This window comes from Cheilinus undulatus, linkage group 8 (genome assembly GCF_018320785.1).
Source record: "Cheilinus undulatus linkage group 8, ASM1832078v1, whole genome shotgun sequence".
In the NCBI taxonomy this organism is placed as follows: domain Eukaryota; kingdom Metazoa; phylum Chordata; class Actinopteri; order Labriformes; family Labridae; genus Cheilinus; species Cheilinus undulatus.
In genome coordinates this window covers 34,551,392-34,574,892 of record NC_054872.1, presented here as the reverse complement: position 1 = coordinate 34,574,892, position 23,501 = coordinate 34,551,392, and the positions used below count along the sequence as shown (strand labels likewise).

The 23,501-nt window shown below is 39.7% G+C and overlaps 1 protein-coding gene across 1 annotated transcript in view; it reads right to left on the bottom strand.

Moving 5' to 3' along the window:
• erfl1 (Ets2 repressor factor like 1) overlaps positions 1 to 23,501 on the bottom strand; it is a 157,948-nt gene that overhangs the window by 111,717 nt on the left and 22,730 nt on the right. The window contains exons 5-6 of the mRNA XM_041793690.1: positions 12,854 to 12,943; positions 11,880 to 11,928 (exon numbers count right to left, since the gene is read on the bottom strand). The gene's annotated coding sequence lies outside the window, so the exon portion shown is untranslated. The remainder of the gene's footprint in view (positions 1 to 11,879; positions 11,929 to 12,853; positions 12,944 to 23,501) is intronic.

Genomic DNA, 23,501 nt, shown 5'->3' with positions numbered 1-23,501 from the left:
AAAAGGATACTGGGGAAATCCTGGCTGGGATTTATTCACATGTATTTAACCAAGAGAACCTCACTGAAATCAAGAATCTCATTTTCAAAACTGTCCAGGCTGAGACGGGCAAAGTAATAACTGTGTTTATGTTTAAGAAAGTAAGCAACTTTCGGTCGGTGACACTACCCCATCTGCTCGCTCTCATTGACTATAATGAGTATACCGCTGGAGGTGGCACAACCTGGAGTGATAAATATCTGGATTAGAAAGGTTCCACCTTGATCAGTAGCAGTAAAATAAATACAGTGACACAACAGTCTTGAGGATTATTTGGACAAATAATCAGTTGCAACAAGCCTCCTGTCTCCCCAACTGTTGGGGGCAAATCAGGCCTAAAATGTGTCTTAAAATGGTCCAGTGTGTACCTAGCCTTAGCCAGGAGGCATGTTTGACCCTGTTGCACAATCTTCCAAAAGCTGTGATTGCTTTTTTCCAAAAAAAGAAAAATTCCCTTGGAGACAATGGTCATAGAAAAACAGTCAAATCGATTGGCTTAACCATAGAACCTAGTCTGACTTTGTGAAATAATGAACACAATTTTCTGAAATGAACATTTGTGTTGAATAAATTTTTTAAGCCATACTTAAAAGTTTGTAGCTCACAAAATGTTTTAAAATACAGGTACACTTGAACAGCAAGCTCTTCACATGCTGACGGCTCCATCATCACCACCACATTTAGAAGGACTCAAAATGAATGGTTGAGTTTACACTGAACAAAGTCTGCATAAATAATTTCTAGTCTGTTCAGCCTGACTATGTATCAATAATAATATCCTTTATTCAGTGTTTGGAGAGCATTTCTCCATTTTCTCCTCACTTTGAGAAACTCTAAAGTCTTAAAAACCCTTTTCCCTTTTCCAAGCTGTTTCAATGAAAAAATGCTCATCAACCACCTTTATCAATGAGGAAGATGACAACATACAAGCTAAGTCATTTTTAATTGTTTCAGATCAACAAACATATTTCACTATCAGACCAAGATAACCCAGAGTAAATACAAAATGCAATTTTTACATGATTATCTCATTTATTAAGGGAAAAAATGAACCTACATTACCCTATGGGAAAAGCAATTGCCCTCTAAACCTAATAACTGTTTGGGCAACCCTTCGCAGCAACAACTGCAAGCAAACATTTGCAGTGAGTGGCAATGAGTCTTTCAGATTGCTGTGGAGGAATTTTGGCTGACTCTTCTTTGCAGAATTGTTTTAATTCAGCCATATTGGAGCCATACTGTTTTCAAGCATGAGTGGCCTATTTAAGCCATTCAGAAGTGGACTTGCTGGTGTGGTTTAGATCATTGTCCTGCTGCATACCCCAAGCGTACTTGAGATCACAAACTGATCGCTGAGATGGCTAAGATTTTCTGGTAGAGAGCAGAAATCATGGCTCCATCAATCACGGCAAGCTGTCCAGGTCCTGAAGCAGCAAAGCAGCCACAGACCATCACTCCATCACCACCATATTTGACTGTTGGTAGGATGCTCTTTATATGAAATGCTGTTAGTTTTACACCAGATGTAACAGGATGCCCCACGACCCCCAAAGGGATAAATGGTATAGAAAATGGATGGATGGATGTAACAGGATTCACACTGTCCAAAAGTTTAACTTTTGTCTGATCAGTCCACAGAATATTTCCTTAATAGTCTCAGGGATCATCAAGATGTTTTTTCCCCCAAATGTGAAATGAGCCTTTGTGTTCGTTTTGATCAGCAGTAGTTTTGGCCTGAGAACTTTCCCATGGATGCTGTTTTTGCCCAGTCTCTTTCCTACTGTTGAATCATTAACACTGACCTCAACTGAGTCAAGTGAAGCCTGCAGGTCTTTAGATGTTGTTCTGGGTTCTTTGGTGATCTCCTGGATGAGTCATCGATGTGCTCTTGGAGTAATTTTGGTAGGCTGGCCACTCCTGGGAAGGTTCACCACAGTTCTCTCCCGTTTGTTTTCTGTTTTCTCCATTTGTGGATAATGGCTCTGACCGTGGTTTGCTGGAATCCCAAAGCCTTAGAAATGTCTTTGTAATGCTTTACAGACAGATGGATGTCGATGACCTTTTTTCTTCAGACAGGGTCTATATAGTGTTTTTTTAATTCCATAGGTCTGGCAATAATCAGGCCTGAGTGTGGCTGGTAAAACTGAGTTCAACTTTCACAAAAAAGTGGTTAATCACAGTTATTCCATGATTTAACATGCAGGGGGAGGACATTTTTTCGTATGGGACTTCCTTAATAAATCTGGTTCTAATGCTAGAAGTATTAATTTGTGCCACTTTTTAACCACTTTTCCCACCTATTCTTGTCCCTATTGTTACCCACTTTTCATCAAGTTGTGCAATTTGACCCCATTTATACCTACCTTTAACCATTTTTGCAACTTAACATCAATTTTGACATGTTCTTACCCCTTACTTTTTCTGCCAATTTTTGCTATTTTAAACACATAATCACATAATCACACATAATCCCCATTTCTAATATTTCTTAGTCCCATTTCACTGCCTTTTCTGCCAAATTCTTCAACTTAAAATCCATTTTTGTCATTTTCAAACCCTTTTTACCACTTTCTCTGCCTATTTTTGCCAATTATAGCTGCATTTCAATTTTTTTTTCTTGACAATTTTTCCTACTTTAAACCCATTTCTGCCATTTCTGCCAGTCTCAGCCTATTTTTTTCTGCCTCTGTTTACCCATTTTTGCCACTTTAAACCTACCTCTACCAATTTTTGATCCCATTTCACATCTTTTAATGCCCATTTCAGCCACTTTAAAGCTTTTGTTGCCACTCTTAACCTGTTAGCCCGTTAATGTATTTTTTAACCCACCCATTTTTTTGCCTCTCTTATTCAATTTTTGCCACTTTTATCAATTTTTTTGGCACTTTTAACCAGTTTCCACCATTGATAACCCATTTTAATTCTGCTCTTAAGAAAAGGAGTGTTTATTTTTAGGATGGCTATATATCATGGCACAAATGAATATAAAAAGGTATTTGTTGCATTGATAAGAGTGGTTATTATTCAGGTAAAAAACAAAACAAAACAAAACATGGATATCGCAGTTTAACTTTACATTGGACCATGGTTTGGCTGACCTCTATGGGCCCCCGGTTTGGCACGTCCCCAGAAAGCTCTACCCTTTATCCCCCCTCATGGGCGGCCTTGGTTCTGTGTAAGACTGAAGTCAAAGCTGTTTTTCTGAAGATAACATAGTAAGTGTTGTGTGTCAACATGATCACACTGCACCATGTATAAGATAACCACATTTGTTATTGCTACTGTGCTGATTAAAGTCTGGTAAACATAGGAATGTCCAGGAATGTACATGAACACCGGCGTATACACTGACACATCCATACACAACTACTCAGCCAGCTTATCGAGGATCTACCTGAGGATCAACTCAATGATCTTTCACCAACAACTCCACTTGACAGCAGTTTGCTTGAGCCATTTTGTACCCTGTGAGAAAGGTTTGCACTTTCTCTCAGCCCCCTCCTCCCCCCATACCTCCTAGAATGTTCATTGCCCAGAAAATAATTTCTCTAGTCATTTCAGAGCCTTTGTGAGCGGCAATCAATTTCTCTTCTCTTCATGATGGTCCCGCGTGTGGGCACAGAAGTTTGACCTTCTCTAAAAGATCTATCAATTTATCCGTCCATCCTGCAACCTATCCATTAATGTTTTCATCTTCCCCTGTTGTCTTTTTTTTCTTTTCTCTGGCTGCTGACTGTTGGGTGGTAAAGTGGCTTTAAGCTTATATGCTCTTCAAGACCTCGCTGGTGTCTGCTTGTGCAATTATACCTCAGTCATAGAGCTGGACCAAAATCAGCTGGTGGAGAAAATGATGGTCATTCTGACTGACGAGAATATGCACTTGAGACAAAGGGAAGGGAAGCTTATTTTGAGCATGGTGACGGCTGTGAACCGTGTGAGGGGACGGGGTCGGGCTAAGGCTAAATGACATATCACATTACCAGCTAGGGGTCACCCAATTTCTCCCAATCTACTACCAGCAATTCTCTTTCAACGGCTCTGATAAAAGCTAACCTATTGTTTATCTGCCTGTCTGCTTGTCTCTGCTTTCCTTTACTCGTGTATTCATCTACTGGACCAAGGAGAAATTGAATCAAACTGTAATGTACTGTAAAAAATGTGTTTTTATCAGCAATAGTGTTGCCATGCCATCTGACAATAACTCCAAAAAGACAACATTTTAATTTTATTACTTTTTCTCAGTGTTAACCAGTATCTTTGTTCATGTGGTTTTAAGGTGACTCTACTTAACTTAATGTTGGTATTCTTATCAGGGTTGAGCATACAGAGTGCTAAAAATGTTACCCAAGAATGCTTATGTAAGCAACCACTGACTTTTGGAAATTTGTGCCACCACTAATATACATAAAAGCTATGTCTTTCTAAATTTAAACGTTTAAATACATGAGGAAAAGACAACTTCAACTACTAAAATTTGATTGACTTATACAGGCAAAGTTGTTAAAATTCATAAATATCCTAAGTATTTGCCTCATTATGTAAAAACATGGATTTTTACTGTGAATCTTCTGGACACAGACTCTCAGATGTCAAATGTTGCTTTGGTAAACGATCAGAACTTTAAAAACCATCAACATGCAGAGTAATCCTCATTTAAAATGTGCACACAACACCTGCAGTATCCTAATCATTGATATTTTATTACAAAATAAAAAAAACACCAATGTCATTTTGCCTCTGAAATCAGAGGACCAGCTCTTTGTTACAAGACTTCAAATATTCTAGCACTAAAAGGGCAAAAGAAAAAGCTTGATGTTGGTTTGGATCATTTAAGTATGAGCACTTACAGCTGTACCTCATGAAGCTTTGTTTCCTTATGCTGAGGACTCTCTACCACATAGAGTAACAGATGAATCTATCAAAGATGTACACTCTCTATGAGCACATAATGACGCAGTCTAAAAGGGTTCCCCTTGCTTTCTGTGTCAGTCCCAAAGGGAGAGAGCTGACAACATAAGGAGGATACAAGCCTGTGAAAGGGGTCAAGACCCTCAGGAAGTAAAACCAGTGACAACTGCCTCCTCTCTTCCTGTATGAAACATGGGGCCAGAGAAAAAGGCTCCTTGGACCTTCTTTAGACGTGTATAGATATAAAGTTTGTTTTGCTGAGTCTGTGTGAGGTTCAAAAGAGACAAAATTGTGTTAATTGTTAGTCTTCTCTATAATACAGGCAAAATCCTTTTAAACTGATGCTGTTTAATCTTTGCTTTTTGTCTCTTGTGGACCGTCAGCTAAAGAGAACTTTGGCTCTGCACAGCTTCTCTCTATGGGCCTATTCTCATGTATCCTCTACATCTCACTGATCCCTTTCTCTCTTCTCCTCCTGCTAACCCTCCTCTCCTCTCACCCCCCAAACCTACCCAGAGCCTTTCTATTCTCATCTCTCTTCCTCACTCGTTTTCTCTTTCCCTCATTCACACTCCTCTCTCTGTCCCTTCCAATCTCTCTTCTCCTCTGGCTCCCCTCTCTCCTGCTCACAGGACAGTATTATATATTCCAGTCTCATGCTTTGCATGATTTGGGCAATAGATGAAGCCATATCCCTCTCTCCTCTTTGGGCTCTCCCCTCCCCTCTCTCTCTCGCCTTGTTGTTTAATGTTTCAATTTGGAGGAAGCAAACATTCAATCAGACAGATTAACTGTTTAATGCATGTCATCAGTCAAACTGTCTACAAGAGGGGGGCCCCTCGGCCAGGCGCTGCCTCTCCCCCCCAACTGCCGCTACGTCCTTCTCACTCCCCTGCTCTCCACGCGCACACTGTCTACTCTCATATAGACGGGCCCATCCAGGCTGCAGCCCAGACGCAAAGGCGTCTCTGTGCACACATGAGTGCAAAAAACACATATATTTATCCATGCACACACCCCCCAAACACAGACATATAAGCACAAGCATTACCACATGATTATATCCTTCAACAGCCAGATATGTATGCATGAAAAACCACATGCTGATATCCATATAAATATAGTTGAAACAAGGCAGAGAATATGTTCAGACACCTGCAACCAAAACAGAAAATGCATGTGTGTGTGTTTCAAAGGTGTGCAGATTACATGAGACATTGCATGTAATTCCAATGCCACATACACTGATGTGCTAAAGGACACATCCACTGATTCACTTACAACGATTGTGAAACTGCTTTACACAATTAAGTCATGCTCTCTTAACAGACAACACACATGCTCTCACATACATTCTCATTCTCCCTCAAACACATACACTCTCTCACACATCCCACAGGCCAGTGGATAGGGAAATCAAAGTGACACGGAGGTAGAGCAAGGGGGAGTGAGAGATTAGAGGAAATGAAAAGAGTAAAGAGGAAAGAGGGAAAGAGGGAATGGGAGGCTGAGCATGCTGCAGATGGAGTAGACTGTAAAATAGGGAGTGACGCTCACACTGAGTTTATAAATGATACTGTATGAATTCCAGATGAGGATGTACACAATGACTTAGAGAATGATTTGGGTGATCACACTGCACTGTTTTTACCTGAAAGAACATTGTAGGATAATAGTAGGAACATACCTAACCTACAATCATACTCACTGCCTTGCTGCCTGTATTAATTTCCTTTTGTTGACTTCTCTTTTAATGTATCCTGTATCTTGCAGTTTTCACCAGGACTTCCAGAATATTTTAGTACCATATGCACTATACAACCTCACTTTAAAAAAATCATTTGAACAGATTGCCTTAAAAATTGAGCAAAAATAACTTTTTGATCTCAGTAAACTACATGTTATGTGTTGAATTTACCAAAGTTTTTTTGTGCTGTATACATACACCTAAGCTTAAGTAACACAATAAATGAAAGGTACACACTGAACCAAGACATCTTTTTCTTTCTTGTCCACTGTACCATCAATTGTGTACTGTGGTCACTTCCCACGGGCGGGACTTGTCTGACAGTCAGTAACTTCAGTCATGGTGCAAAAGTGTCTAATTCCCAAAGGCATACTAGAAAAACTGCAGATTAAAGGATTATTTGGAAATAACTTGAGTACAATGAAAAAAACACACTAAAAATGAATGTTTAGTCAAAACTAAGGTTTTTAAAAGATTTTTTAATTGCAATTAATCTTAGGATTTCTGTGGTTAATTGTGATTAATTGTCAAATTATAAAATTCCATTATTTTGCATTAAAACTATTTTTATGCCATTTCCGATTTCTGTGCAGTTTCAAACTAAGGGTAAATGACTTCCAGACCTGCTTTTAAAGGAAGATTAAAGATTTTAAAATTGATGTTATGCAATGTAAAGGAAATATGGGAACACTAAAAGGGTGAATGTTTGATAAAACAAGGTTCAGCTGACTTTGCACATGTCCACTGAGCTGCTTGTGAGTTTTCAAACTAAGCTGAGACTTTTAAAGGAACCCTGCATTAACAGACAAGTTCATCTTGTTGGATAGATATATGTAACCCTCAAATGTATATTGAACTAAAAAAACCTACTAGATATCTGCATTTTGAGTAAATTTAAGTTTATAAACTCACCAGGAGGCTGCAATGTTTTTGTCTGTGCTGGTAGTGTGATGGCACAGTTCTGCAGCACTCCCTTTGAACGCTCCTCTCCGTTCCTATGCAGTAACTGCTGTTTCAGATGGTTTTGCTGCTTGCAGCTATTGCTGCCACAACAGCTTTCATACCAGACATGAATTTGCTGTGTGTTGGTTTTGTCTCCTTGCTGTCAAAGCTCTGTCATTCCTAAGTTTTATCTCAATAAAACTCCCTACAAGTGACTGGATTCAGTGTATAGTGGAAGCATGCTGGTAGCCTTTCAAAATAAAAGCATTATGTACAAATGAAGGGAGTTTCTCCATAGAAATGCTAAAGTGGACTTGTACTTTGAAAAGTGTAAACCAGAAGTGCTTTCGTACTGTGTTTACCTTTACCTCTTCTGTGTGGAAAAAGAAAGCTTCATAAAGAGTAGATGTTTGGGGAACAACTTTATTAAACAGATGCTTTTTAGCTCGTGGCCCTCATCTGGTTCATCAAGAAACGGATTTCTGCAGATGTTGACATAAATATTTGCTACAAGAAGGTAAATATGGCTCTGTATTTATCATTTTCCTGTCTAGATGGACAGATAACTGCTCATGGTGCAAATAAAAAATAGAAGAGACCTCAAATTTTAAAATTCTCCGTGCGTGAGACATACCGCGTTTCTGAGATGCAGTCCTAACACTGGCTACCAGTCTGAAACAGTGGTTACTGTATAAGAGAAGCGAGAAGCGAGAAGCGATGAGGAACTGATGACACACCGCCAGCGCGGACAAAAACATGGCGGCATCCTGGTGAGTTTATAAACTCAAATTTATTCAAAATGCAGATATATAGTGAGTTTTTTAGTTCAATATACAGACAAGAGATACAAAGACCTATCCAACATGATGAACTTGTCAGGCAGAGTTCCTTTAAGGAACAGTGATGGCCAGCCTTTCAACTGTTCGGTTGGACAGTGCAGGACAGTTGTGCAGTTTCTCGAGAACAAGTTAATGTATTTGGATTCATATTCTCCTCTCTACTACTCTAACGACCAGAGAACAAAAACAGAAGTTTTTCATACTCTGTGCACGTGTGCAAAGATACACGCAATTTTTAAGGATTTGCAACAATGTTAAAACGCTGCAGACTTCTTAAAATCTGTGCAAAAGTGCAATTCTATTCCTTATAATGCTGAGGCCTTACAACACCAACAGAGTTGCACAAAAGTAAAAAAAAATCACATATATTCTGTGTTGTCCTCATTCCTTTTTTTTTTCTCAGTGTGGGCTCAAGCACATGCTCAGATGGCTCAAACTGTTAAATTACTTCTTTTTCAGCTTGTTTGGGTGTTTCTTTAACCTGGTTACCTCCACCTACTGTGGACAACAGTTAAATGGTTTCCCTCACCCTACAATTAAACATCACTCGATAAAACCTAGTAATGAGCACGTAAACTTGATAATCACGTAAAGTTAATGTTTGTGAGCCTGGATAGTTATCATGGTTTACAGTGTGTGTCGAAAAGGGATGCACAATAAGGTTTAAGCCCCTTTTGGACAGGGCTTTTCTGTGGGTTGGCATGTTTTCCCTGCATGTGAGGGTTCTCTCTGGGTACTCTGGCCTCCCCCCACAGTTCAAAAACAACTTGTTAGACTAATTGGTGACTCTAAATTGCCCGTAAGCATGAGTGTGGGCATGACTGGTAGTTTGTCCCTGTACAGCTCTGTGATTGACTGTTGACAAGCTGTATAGATTATGGATGGATGTTTTAAAAAGATACATTTTTTTGTCATTAAATGATAAATACTATCAACAAGGACCAAAAACTTAAAAAACTACAGGTTTTTCATGATACAGTGTAGGAATAAATACATGAAAATGGCAAGCAAACAGTCTATTTGCACAAAAACATTGGCAAAATTGTCAACCTTTAGTGCAATTCAGACAATGTAGATCAATTTGCCTGCAATTTTTAATTGAAAAAAGAAATAACTCTGAATAAGGCACAGGACTTTCCATTTTGTTGCCATGGTATTAAAAGCAGCTTGATTTTTACTACTGTTGAAGCATTAAATTTAGGTAAAACTCAAACTGGCCCAACTGTACATGTAAGAGTCAACACAAATTCTCAAAGCCCTTCAAAACTTTTTCCTTGCAAGACAAACCAAAGGTTAAAATTAAGGACATGTTCAGTTCTTTAGCCCTTAAAGTTCAATTCTAAAGCTCAGGAAGAAATATAATTCACAAGTCAACACAATATGGGGTTATCTTTATGGTTTGAAAAGTACCAATGATTCAAGAACTAAAGATCATTGATGATGTCATTCCTAATACCTGTTTTTTTTCATTTTTAAATGTGTATTTAATCTTTGTTTAGGCTTTTGGTATTAATTCTTAAAGTCTGAAATGAAGAAAATTGTGTGTGACTACACTTTAAAAAGTTATTAGCTATCTTTAATGACTGTGTATTTATTTTATTGGTATTTGTGTATTATGTTGTACATAATTGCAGATTTTGCTGTTATTGTGGCATCTTTTTGTCCTACACTGTTATATTTGTGATTGTATTGATTTTCAGATGCATTTTATTATATTTGCAAAGTCAGAGCTCCTGCCAAAAGACTGCAGTGGAGACTTAGCTGACTGGCTAACACTTGCATATTTAGAAATTGTGGTTAATGTGCATTGACTCTGTAGATAAATAAATGCAACATGAAAGGTTGGAGATCCTGCATAAGGAAAACCATCAGGATCCATCAAGTGGATTTTGCAAAACCAGCTTTGACGTCCCTGGAAATTAAGAGAAATAGTAAGCTCTTATAGTAATCTTTTTATGAAATTTAATATGTTTTATGCACAGACTCACGCAACAGAACATCAGTCTTTTTTTAACATCACTAACAGCCATAACTCTGAAAAATACAATCCAAAACTTTTGGACTCAACTTGCCTTTTCTAAAGTTTAATCAAGTAAAAGAAGAGGTAGACACACAGATTGTTAAAACTGAAGAATTGTATTTGATGGCTGCAGATATCTGGGGAATCTAATGGTGGTGTAACACTGTTCATGAGCTCATACACTGTAAAGCCTCAAATGTCAAAAATCCAAGAAGGCTCTACTAAAGTGTAACAGCCTTATGAGGTTGCTGACCAGCTGCTTCACACACTGCCTCCCTCCATCATTTTCCCCTCCATCCCTCTTTGTTTTACTCTACCTCTCATTCATTTTTATTTTATCTCCCAGTGCTGTGGAGCATCTCGTGTATCTCCCTCTCCCCCCCACTCTCCAACCACAGCGCAGAGGGTGGCCAAACCTGGTAAGTATTGACAGGGAGCTCCAGTGACACGGAGAGAGCCAGTCAATGCCCAGACACCCAGGGCAGGGGTCAATGACAAAAGGTAGGCCGCCTGGAAAGAGGGAGCTCGGGGAATGGAAGGAGGGAGGTGGAGAACAAGAAGGGGAAGGCAGTTGATAGATGGTGAGGCACAAGAGATATGCTGCGAGATAGTACAACTTAGAGGTAAGATAAATACGAAGAGAAAGAATAAAGATCATGCCAAACAGAGGAACAAAGACAGATGAAGATGAAAGGTGGTTTATTTTTAAAAGATGGCGTCTTACAGATCAAACAAGACAATATTTACGACTGTTTGGTTGTGAAGTTTAAGGCACTCAGCTAATGATTATGTGAAAAAGACTCAAAACTTTTTGATAATTAGTTCAAATTTGTAAGCGCAACAAGAAACCTGAGAAGGCAGCATGGAAGTTCAAAATGATTGCGATGAAGGGAATGAGTCGGATTGACCTGAACGCTCCTCTGAGACTGTAGATGGGACATTAGAAACTAGACTAGGATTAACAGACCTGTATAGCACACGCACAGGGACACACAGCGTGTTTGTGTATTGACACACAGAGAGAGTGTCAGTATGTATTGAACGGCGGGCGGTAAGTGTACCCTCCTCTCCCGCCCATCCCCTCCTCCATCTCTCCTTCTCTCTATCGGATATCAGTCCCTTCTCCTCTAATCATTTCCTTCCTTTTGGCCCTCTCTTCTTTCTAATGCAATTATCCCTCATTCCTCCTTTTCTTCCTCTTGCCTTCATCCCTCTGTTTCTCCTGCTTCTCCTTTCTTCCTTCTCCCCTCGTTGGCACTTTTCTCTTTTACTTTGTAAAATGTTCACCCTCCCTTTATTATTATCTCACAAGTCATGCTGCAGCTAACAACACTGTGTCTACCATTGTCAGTTGTACTTATTGTTCCTCCTTGTTTGTTCTTACCTGGCTCTCTCCTTTGTTTTGATCTTTAGTGATCAGTCTCCCGTAGCCTCTGTGTGTGACAAAAAGGTTCTCATTAATCAATATCACTCTCCAAATGTGATAACATTCTTCTCCAAGCCTCTGCAATATGGCAAAGAGAAAGCTACATAACTACAGGGCTTAGAAAAAATAAAAAATGCTTCATCATCAAAGACTTTGCAGCAAAAAAGGAGGGTTATATTAGGTTGCCAGACCATTAGAAATATTTGTAAAATCTGAATAAACTGTCCAAAACACCAGTTTTTGTGTATCTTGTATCTATCATTCCCATCTATAAATTCATTTAGTGTCTGCTATATTTTCCTCTACACCAATTAAAACATTTTGCAGTTTTGTTTACTGGCACACTTGCAATTTTCTCACAACTAGCCTCCTTTTGAGCTCTGTTAGTTTCTCATGTTACTGTGAAAACTTACAGATCAAAGTGCTAATTACCAGACCTGTTTTATTGCCGAGGATTTCTGCTAACTGGCACTGCATCAAGCATAATACACCTTTGAAGCTCTATTTGTAATTTTTACCAAGTCATTTAAGGTATTTTTTCAGAGTTCTCCATTTTTGTTTAAAATGTGTAATAGTTTAAGCTCAGGGAAACAACAACAAAGCTAACTTAGCTTTTTGTAGCAGGTCTTTCTGATACTTTAACATCCTTTAATTCAAGAAATTTTCATGATCTTAATTCAGTTCAGCCCAAAGGTGTTGTGTAAAGGAATCAAAATGCCCCCACTATCAACAAGAATTCTGCTTGTATCTTTTTTAATAACACATTTTTAAGGCTCATCTCTAATGAAGTCTGTTACATGTGGGAATAAGTATTACGAAAAATCAGCCAATAATAAAGAGAAGGGCAGAAAAAAGAAGGCTTCTTGCTCACAAATGAATAGAGACCTCTTTCCACACCCCAGGCTATGATCCTGTTAACACTTTCAACTCACTGCGTCGGATCTGCAAGTCTCTCCAGTCTCAGGTAATGATCTGCAGGCCCTATCATCTCACTTCTGCAGAGTTGAGGGAAAGCATGCCCCCTATAGAGGAACAAGAAGTGATCTCATCAACTTTATGTGTACAACAATAGTGTCACAGTGCTGATGGAAGTACTCCAGGAGTGGAGAGGAATAACATGTACTCATATTTACTCAATCATTGTAACTGAGTAGCTTAAACTTTTTTGAGTAGTTTCTAAAACAAGTAATTTCATTTTCACTTAAGTATATTTTCAGGAAGTATTGTAATTCAGGATCTTGGCAGTTTTTTCATGGAATTTTACAGCCTTCTTCTTTCATATCTTCTAATCTACATCAGTCAGAGGAGCTCTAGACCATACCGTCTTTGTTCTCAGGATGTTTTCTTACTCTCTATTACAAGGGCCTGAACTGAACTCGGAAAAAAGACCTTTAAATTTACAGCATCTTTTGGCTGGTATGAAATACAAAAGGACCTGAAACTTCATGACTTGGTTTCAGGAGGATGCTGGATTACCTGAGGCAGACCCTCAGCTTGTATGTTCTATCTGATCAACAGGGTTTTATGAATGTTGTCCAGTTTTGACAAGTATTTAATTCTTTTATTCATCTATTGTTTTCTAGTGTGTTATTATGCTTGTATGTATGGCTGCTTACTGTCTCAATCTTTGTTACCTGTGCTGTTGCCTTTCTTGGCCATGAAACTCTTGAAAAAGACATTTTTAATCTCAGTGAGGTTTTCCTGTTTAAATAAAGGTTAAAAAAAAAACAAAAAACACTATGACATGATTGCTACAGCACACAGGAAAGGAATACTTCCACATTTCATCCAAAATATGCAGTTGAATTGCACTTATTCTAAGGGTATGCATTGAAATAAAAAACTGGTTTGTTATTTTCATTCTCATGTATTTAGATTTATATTCTATCATAAAGCATGATCTGGTACATTAAGCAAATTTTAATTAATTTATAGACCTGCAATTTTACTTTAGCATACATAAATGTCAGCCAAAATAACAGTGCTTTTACATGTGTGCATGTTTGTACCCATTCAGGATTCTTTAACCCTTTAAATTCACTTGTTAAATGTACACTTAACCGGGTTTTAAGTATTTTACATTAGATTACAAACAAGTAGAACTAATATAGGGATGGAAAGATCATATCCTCTCACGGTGCATTGTTACTGAAAATGCCCTGGGTACTTCTTATCAGACAGGTCGAGATTAGTTTGTCTCTTTGGCAACAACAACTCCCTATATCTCTCTATCACACCTGCAAACACACTTCCCATAACACTTGCTCTGCACGTGCCCTAACTGCCGTTAATAGCTGAGGCAGAGTTTGTTGATAGGTGGACAGAATTGTACCAAAGCCCTTTCTCAAACCCTTCATGGTGATAAATCTCCACAAACTAGGCTACGTTAATTTGACACCCTTTCCCTGTGCAAAGTTATTAAGTCGGCGTTCCGTTGTTTTCTGTCTGCAACACTTCAACACAGTTTGGTGCACGACACGAACGATAGGGATTCAAGTGAAGGGGGGCAGGGGGATATTTCACAACAAGCACATTGGCAGACAACCACCTTTCCTCGCAAATTTGTGAGCCTCGCTTCCTGCATGCCCCGCGCGATGCTCTGCCGGAAACAGATGGTTCCCGGAATGTCCTCGAGCGGAGTTCAGAAGAGCTGCTAGTAGCCCGAGAGGCGCGTGAAGGAGGGAGGGGCGCGCGTGTCTCTGCCACAAACTTCACTCCATCTGACTCACGTTGGAGCTCTCTGTCTCTACTGCTTTACGGGGATACTAAATAATGTTTCAGTACAGCTATTCTGAAAGGTCGTGAAGCTTTCAAGCAGCAGTCACAGTAGCGTCATGCTATTTCACACACTTAAGTACGGTGGCAAAGCTAACTTAGTAGCTAAAAGTTAACGGTAGTTTTGTTCTCGCGTCATGACACAAACACGAGTGACATCGTAAGGGTTGTGTGTGGTTTTCTGCTCGCGCATTTAAGGTGAGGCATTTGTAAAGTTAAAAGGATTTAGCCTACTCGTAATCTAAATAGGCATAAAATAATATAAGAAGGGGCTATACGGTGCAAATAGGGGGTTTCAGCACCCAGGACAGCGAACACTCCGGTCCAGCAACTTCAGCACCATAGACAGCGAATTATTCCAGGTCTCCAAACACAAACTTATGATACGTTTATGTGTGTATGATTCAAATAACTACAGCCTTTTGCACAGGAAAATTACTTCTACGACTACTACTCCAATACAGTTTACACTGCTTTACTTGAGTATTTCCATGTTGTACATACAGAGACACAGGGGCGGAGCCAGAAGTGATAAATAACCAGGGCTAAGCCCAAATCTAAGAGGGTCCAGAAGACGTACTCCTCCAAGATAGTTTTGCTTATTGGGCAATTAAGGACCCAATTTTCAAGTCATCTTAAATACAAATGTAAATTTAAAATGGCAACTCTATGCATCATTTGGTGATGATACAATTCTGCCTTAAAAACGTTATTTAAGAGCTGACATCATTCTTATCTGTACTTTATCTCAAAGACTCCTAATTATTGTAAAACCAACCAGCCGTAGTTTAAACCTTGACAGTGGATCCTCTCTCCTGGGCCTGATTATATTACTTGAATTCAATCATGTTTGCGCACCCATAAAAAAACAAATCCAAAGGTTCAACCTTTACTTCAGGTTCTTTCGAGGTGGATCCTTTTATGCTTAACAAGCTCAGTGCGTAAAAACGTTTCTCTGAGCAAGCTTTCTCACAGGCACCGTTCACTCTGAAGGAAAAGAACAGAAAAATATGTGGTTCCAGATATAGATTTACTCATGAAAATGTAGAAAAGTTCAAGTTAAGGTCAACTGTACACAGTACATTTAACTCATCAGAGAGTGTATGTGGTGTTAGAAGTTAAAAAAATTGTTTGATTTTGTAAGTTTGGCCACAAGAATGGCCATGTTGTGATCAGCATGGTCCATGTCTTCATTATCATCACTATCATCTACTACTGCATTCATCTGCCCCAACACCTTAACAGTAGCATACATTTTATCAAGCAAAGGATTGTAGGCCCTTTGAGAAAACTTTCAGGGCTTAAGCCCTGTAACCCACCCCTGGCTCCACCTATGGAGACAAATATTTAACGTTTTTACTTACTCAGTTAACTTAGTAAGTTGTGTTAAAACAATTCTCAAATATCAAAATAGATGCATCAATCCAAAATACTATACCCAGCAATATCTCAAGTAGAATTTCCCACAAGCCCCTCCCTCCTTCACTCAGGACCACTTACAGGATAAACTGTGGCATTATTGTAATGGATAAGTAATTCACCATAAATTAAGAATAACTAAGAAGTATATCCTCTAAAAGCAGGCCTGCTTACAGTAAATGTGTTTATAACACAGAGAATGGGACTATCACTTACATCTAGAAAAAAATGTGTTATAAATCACAGTATTACCAGGTTATCTTAAGCATAGTTTTGGCTACTTTTCCACCATGTTGCCTTTCATAATAGTGGTGATATATAGCAAAGCATCCCTGTCCTAAAAGTTTCCCACAAGTGTTGTAAAAGTTCAGCTTTAGAGCAAGAAAACGGCAACAACTGAGAAATCGTGGCCTATTTTTGAGCCCCTCAGTAATGGGCTGAAAGCATCCGTTCCAATTAGCCCGTTGTAATCCACGGCTCATCCCTGTCTTACGCCCCACTTGTCCTACACCCGATACTTTGATCCGGACTCGGCGGCACCTGACGATCCGACTCTTTGTTGGAGAGCACGCCGGGGCTAATCCCACTGACCCGGCGCAACCTTGACCACCTACTCTCCCGGCCTTGGGCTTGGTTCACCGCCGCCCCGGACGCACAACACTTCCGGGGGGGGGAGAGACAGGGAAGGGCAGAGGATAGAGAGAAGGAAAGAGAGCTCTTGATCGTTTCATCAAACGCGTCCCCGCTGCGAGAGCTCGCGCGCCGCCGACCTCCCACTCGTCCCAGCAGCGGGGATAAGGGGGAAGTCGATGCAACAGCGCCAACACAGTCAATGATCCATAAAGAGGAGCCAATAGGCGAGTGGGTAATGAGGGACTTCATTTGAACTTTATGTAAACAATAAGGAGCAAGAAGCGGGGCAGATCTGAAGGTTGTAACCCAGATGGATGGACAGCTAGAGCGGATCTGGAGCGTGCTTTTACTCCCTGAGAGAGGTATTGATTAGAATTACGGAGGTGCCTCATTTGGTTGTGAAAGCAAAAACTGCATATATAACAATAAACATCCAATATGAAGGCAGATGCTTTTACTCTGAGTCCAAAGCAATGGGCGATAAAATACACACAAAACACTTAAACTCAAACAGAGAGCGAGAAAGAGGGAGAGAGAGAGGGGGGAGAGGAGCACCTTTCACCGCCCCCTCCCTCCCTCCTTCCCCCTCTATCTCTCGTTTTCACCCCCCCACCCCCCTTCTCTCTCTTTCTCTCTGGAAAAAAACGGCAAGGAGGCGCGACTCGCAGGGCCGCACATAGCTGATCAATATTCGATTTAGTTGCTAATTTAGGGCCTTTCTATAGCTGTCATCCCGTGATGTATGAGTCCTAACCCGAGGTCGCCGTGGAAAAGAAGAAGAAGAAAAAAAAGAGAAAAAAAAATCAAACACCAGTCAACTTTTCACTTAACAATAGAGCGACTTGAATATTATTTATGGGCGAAAGACCCACTTTATGGCTGAATTGCTCCTATCGCTGGTGGGATGATGAAGCGCCTTGTAAGTACATGCCACACAGGCTCTGACACCGGCGTAAACAGACATGCAGGCAGGGGAGAAACATGTAAACACGCGGGGCAGCACGCTGCTTTTAAAATAGGCGCAACGCCGTGCAAAGAGGGGAAATATTCATATCAGCAGACGTCAATATCTCAGTCTCTTGGAGTCCACAATGCAATTTGAATGCACACATTTGATTAATGGCGTTTGTGTGATAAAGAGATCCCCCCCTCTTTGAAACCCCTCACTGCACACGCACGAGCCACGCACGTGCTCCCAAGCAAGTTTGAAAAGACATATCCTATTTGTCACGCGGGCTAATATTATGTATTATGGACCTAATTGTTTTTGCACATTGCTCTACGCGCACACGCGCGCGCAGCAGCCATCAAATCTGAACGCGGCTGCTTTATTTTGCCACTTAATGTCTTCCCGATCGATCACTGTTCTAAGGATGTTATCAATAATTTGAAAGCTTGATTAACTTCAACGTTTCCATAACAATTCCACCACGTTCATCCACTCTTGAATTTTTAATTAACGCGTGCTTAATTAGTTCGAGATCGTTTGTGAGAGAGATACTTTATTTTAAGGGGGAGGGAGGGAGGAAATTAACATAAAAATCTCTGCTGATAAATTGATATATTATCAGGAAAGAAATGTTGTAGGGATTTCAAGGCGGAACGAGTCATAAACAGACATCCATCAAGACAAGACAGTTTGAGACAATGTATAATTCTTTGGCAGTATTTTTTAATTATTTAATGACTGCACTATTCCAGTTTCTCCAATTAATGAGGGTGTAAATTCTTTCTGCCTGAATCCCTCATAGACAAAGAGACCGATTTATAACATGCAGCATGTACAGGAAACCAATTTCCTCAGGTGACAAAGTATTTTAAGGAGCAGCCAGCGCAGACCCATGAACTAGAACCATCATGCCTTTTTAAAGTGTAACTTCATTAGGAAAAATCTGCAAAAATGTATAATTGTGCTGAAAAAGTAGGGACTAGTGAGAAGTATTTTCAGTGTATTTGTGTGGCAATTTAACCTTAAATGCAAGTACAGGGCTGCCATGTAAACCACTGAATGAATAAAAGGCATTTTAATTAGAGTGATTAGTTAAGGAATCAATGAGCTGGCACTAGCAGCGCTCACAGGGAGACCTGAGATCAGCTAATGGAGCGGTTGAACACTGAAGTAAGCTTTAACACCCCTTCATAGACTTCTTTTGTTATTGAGTGGTCCCTGTAAGTGTAAACGTCAAACATTGGAAGTTAGAGATGCTATGAAAATAACAAGTTCAAGTGCCTTAAAATGATCAATAATGAATGAGGTGGTGTATTCTTCAGATTCCGTTCTCTTATTTGACTAATAGATCAGTTTTTGCTAAAGGAGATGTGTGATTCTCACTGAATTCAGATGTTTTATGCAGGCCATACATCACAGATCCAGTGTGTTTAGGAGTCTCTTTGCATATAAACTAGGAAATGGGGAGTGGGAGTGTGTGTATTGGCTGCTGCCAGCTGCCATGGAGCCTCCAGGTTGTTTGGTGAAAGTGAGAGTGTGATTTCCCCAGACCCTGCTCTCCGGGGACGCCTGCTCCCCCTGCCATCTCCCTAGAACCCCAACGGTTAAACGGACAGGTCATTGATACACGCATACACAAACACACACTCTCCCAGCCTGCCTTTCAATCCCATCTCCCTCGATGGCCCTCCGCAGCCGTATAAAGGCTGCATTTCCCTGATCATTACCGGCAAGTCACAGAGAATCTCTCACCTCACTGTATGCAAGATAATCAGATCAAACCTAGAATTACCATCATTAGAAATATTCCAGGAGGCAAGTCGTAAGGAAACAACCTGGTGGATAATGGCTCAATGAGAGTTGTAATTGTAAATCTGATTCTACCCCTTAACCCCATGCTATAATGAGCACACGGCATTGTTTAAACGACTCAAATGAAATTGATGCCGATTCACCAAGCATGAATGACAGCTCATATGAAGATGTGTGCTGAGAATGAGGGATGATGGGTGAGTGTGTGCGTCTGCCTGTACGCATGGTGGCGGCCCTTGAATGGGGTGTTTAACAGTGGTATTAATAATCTCCATGATCTATGAGCTCGTCTGGTGTCACTCAGTCATTAGGGAGACAGTCTCTCTGTGTTCTCCACACCTCGTTTCCTCCCCCCCTCGCCCCTGTCACCCCCCCCCAAAATAATTGTGTGTTAATGGGTGAGGAGGAGGGGTAAGAGGAGGGGGTATGAGGAGGGATTAGAGCTCAAGGAGGGAGGATAGAGGGATTATGGTGGGGACGGGTCAGTGTTAACAGAGGAGATGATGAGGTGATGACTGACCCTTGAGGAGCTGTTGAGGTTATTTGTAGAGGAAAAACGGACCAGTGTTAGTTTTGCTGACTAAAACCAAGGGTGGAAAAAGTATAAGAATATTGTACTGAAGTAACAGTACCGTAACTTTGATTGAAAACTACTTTAGCCGCAGTAAAATAACTGCTCTATAAATCTACTTCAGCAAAAGAATGAAGTTCATTCAAAGTTTACTTAAAATACTGAATAGTTAATGGGGGGTGTTAAAACTGTTTTCTCCATTATGCAAAAAGCAATGAAAAGTGTGTCTTTGACTTTATGTTTAACAAGGGTACATATTTTTAATAGACCGCACTGCTACTGCAAATTCTGGATGTAACATGAAAATATGTTAGCTCAGTCTCATCTCTAACTTTTTCTTTTTTTTTCTGAGTGCCCTGAAACACAGTTAAGAATGCTAGTGGTAAAGTCTTCCTCTACAACATGGGATGACCCTTCCTAATTCGTCATTGATGACATGCACCTAAACAGATGCACCAACGATACATGACATTTCTAACCTGACATGCCAGATGGATTTGTTTCACACATCCATCTGGAAAAGCTTCAATAGGAAACGTTTGAGAAAAGGCAGAGACTTGGAAAAAAACTCGGAGTATAATTGGGTGAATGTTCTGTCCATCACATCTCTACGGGCCTATCAGAGCAACAAACACGTGACGTAGCCGCTATCAAGCTGTGCGTGCGCAACTATTGAGGAATAACGTGAAACATGGCGAGTATAGAAATGTAAGTACACAACTTCTGTCGTTTTTGAAAAGAAAACTCACTGCTGTTCTTTGTTCTTCTTTTAACAAAGAAATGTTGTCAAGTTCTGATAAAACTGGCGCCACGCTGATCTCTTCCTCAATAACTGCACCAGCTCTTGCTGCTGCTTGTTTATGTCACAACTCTGCTGTGCCTGAAAGTACCGCCCCTTTTCACTGATTGGTCCTGTCACTTTCTAACTGGGCCCAAACGGTTCAGATGGGAGCTTTGCAAAGATGGATTCGCCAGTGAGAAACAAGGAAACAGGCAAATCCATCTGCTTTGCAAGGTTATGGCATTTCTACTTTGAACATTTTTTAAATGCTTGTTAAAGTCAAATGGACCATAATCATAGATTATGATATTAGACTGTGATCAAAGCTTGCTTTTGATTTGCAAGGCCTTCTAGGAGATTTCCCATAGCACTCAGTTTGAGTGTGCCTCTGGAAAATCTCCTTTTGATGGGCCATGTAGGCCTAGAACTTCACCCTACTCCTCCATTCCAACAGGAGTCCCCACACCCTTCTCCTAGACGTGAACATGCAAAACAAAGAATAGGCCCACATGGAAGGGGCAAACGTTGAACTGGAACTGAGCTTTTCTATAGACCAAAGCATGCAGCCTTGGCTAGCTCAGGTTCAAAGATGACAACAACAGAACACTTGGTGAGCATTTTAAACCTGTTTTTATGAGGAAAAGTCCAGGTGTTTCAAACTGGAGTCTTAAAAAAGGACCGAGGTTGGCAGCCATTTTTATATACAGCATTGCTAATTACAGCAAATAAGGTGGAGTATTGAGAATAACAACTCCATATTTGAAATTTTACAAAACCAGTCCACGGATCTTTATGGATGTGATCATGTTTTTGGACCAACAATCTGAATGGATTTAGATTGTAAGGACACTTTCTGATACAGCAGGAATGCTTTTGATGAAATATTATGATCAGGAGAGTACAGGAGAGCTCCTAATGGCAAGCTGTGTCCCTTTTATTATTGTTTGTTTGTTGTCCGGCAAATGCTTTAGTTGTGGCTGCTGTGGTGGTTTTATCCTGATATGGTAAGAATCCTAGGAATCTGAACTTTCTGTTGGTGTATAACATGTTACATGTTTACATTTTGTAAAAAACTGAATGGTTGCAAAAATATCTGCCGGCCCACCTATGGGTCCTCTGAATTTGATGAGATTAAAACTACTGCATCTTCACTTTCTAACCTGTTACAGCAATCACACAGTTAAGTATATGTTTGTGCTGATAGTAAGACAAAAAAGTGACAACAAAGAAAATAAACTGTTGGTAGTATTTCTTGGAGAATTTTTAGATAAGACAAAAAAAAACTGATACAATGAGGTAGCTGATGACAGCAGGACTAATTTCTTTTACCTAAACCGTCTAAAAGTTATCAGACACAATATAGAAGTTCCTATTAACAAGTTTTGCACTGCAGTTAAACTAAAAAGTATAATAACATACATTTAGGTGTTAAGAGAAAAGAGGTATAATTGCCCATTTCAGGATATTTACAGTACTTTTCAATAAATTGATTTATCAACTTCATTATACCTTTTCAGACCCATGGACAGCCTGTAAAGCTATGGCTAAAATAGTGACAACCTTTTATCCCCGAAGAAGACAAAGCTTAAACTAGCTAAAAATAGATCTTTGATGATAAAAACTGAAAAAAGTACGTTTGGTTTACATCTGAGACAAAAACACGACTAACATTATCTTGGTTGACTGTTAGACATTCAAAATCCATAGTATTTCTCCAATGTGCATTTCAGATATATCGATATTTTCATCAGTATCTATTTAATCAATGAAAGTATTGATATCAGTGTTTTATATATTAATATTATTTTACAATTTCTGGGATTAAATTGGTTCATAGAGAAAAAATACCTTGACTAAAAGCAGGGCTGTCAAGATTAGTATAATTAACTGGATTAATTACAGTCCACAGCTAGAAAAGCACTCGGAGAGCGCAAACTTCTGCCATTAGCCCTATCTTCCAATAGTACAGAATCCTTTAAAAAATTTCTGGATCCAGACAGTGATCCGGATCACTCCCAAAATCTAATCAGTTCTTCTTTATGCCATTTCTGACATTTCCTGAAAATTTCATCAAAATCCGTCCATAACTTTTTGAGCTATGTTGCTAACAAACAAACTAACAAACTAACAAACCCTGACGATCACACAACCTCCTTGGCGGAGGTAATTAGTCCACTTTCCAAAACTCCTTAAAGACACTTTGGTTAAGGAACTGCAGTGTCTCCCTGCAACCACAGAGAAGTCAAATAAGTCCACCACTGCTCCTTAATGTCTCATTTCACTTTAAAAACCTCACAGCTCAGTGAACAAGTCAAAAGTCTTTTTTTAACCTTGTGTAATTAAACATTTACCTTTTTACTGCCCCCTTTTTTCCTTTTCAATCCATAACAAGCTCCTTTTTCCTTGGTTAAATTCATGGTAAAATATTTGGCTCATCTATGAAGGAGGTCTGTATCCAAACAGGAAGTCAACTACCTTACCTTAAGACAGGGTAAAACCTATAATGAAAGAAAAACGCTTTTGAATGTAACAAAGTGGCATAACAAAATCTACAAAAGGATGCAATTAATAGTGTACAGAAATTCCGAGATTAATCACGGTTAAAAAAATTAAACATTTTTTGAGAGCACTTACTGAAGT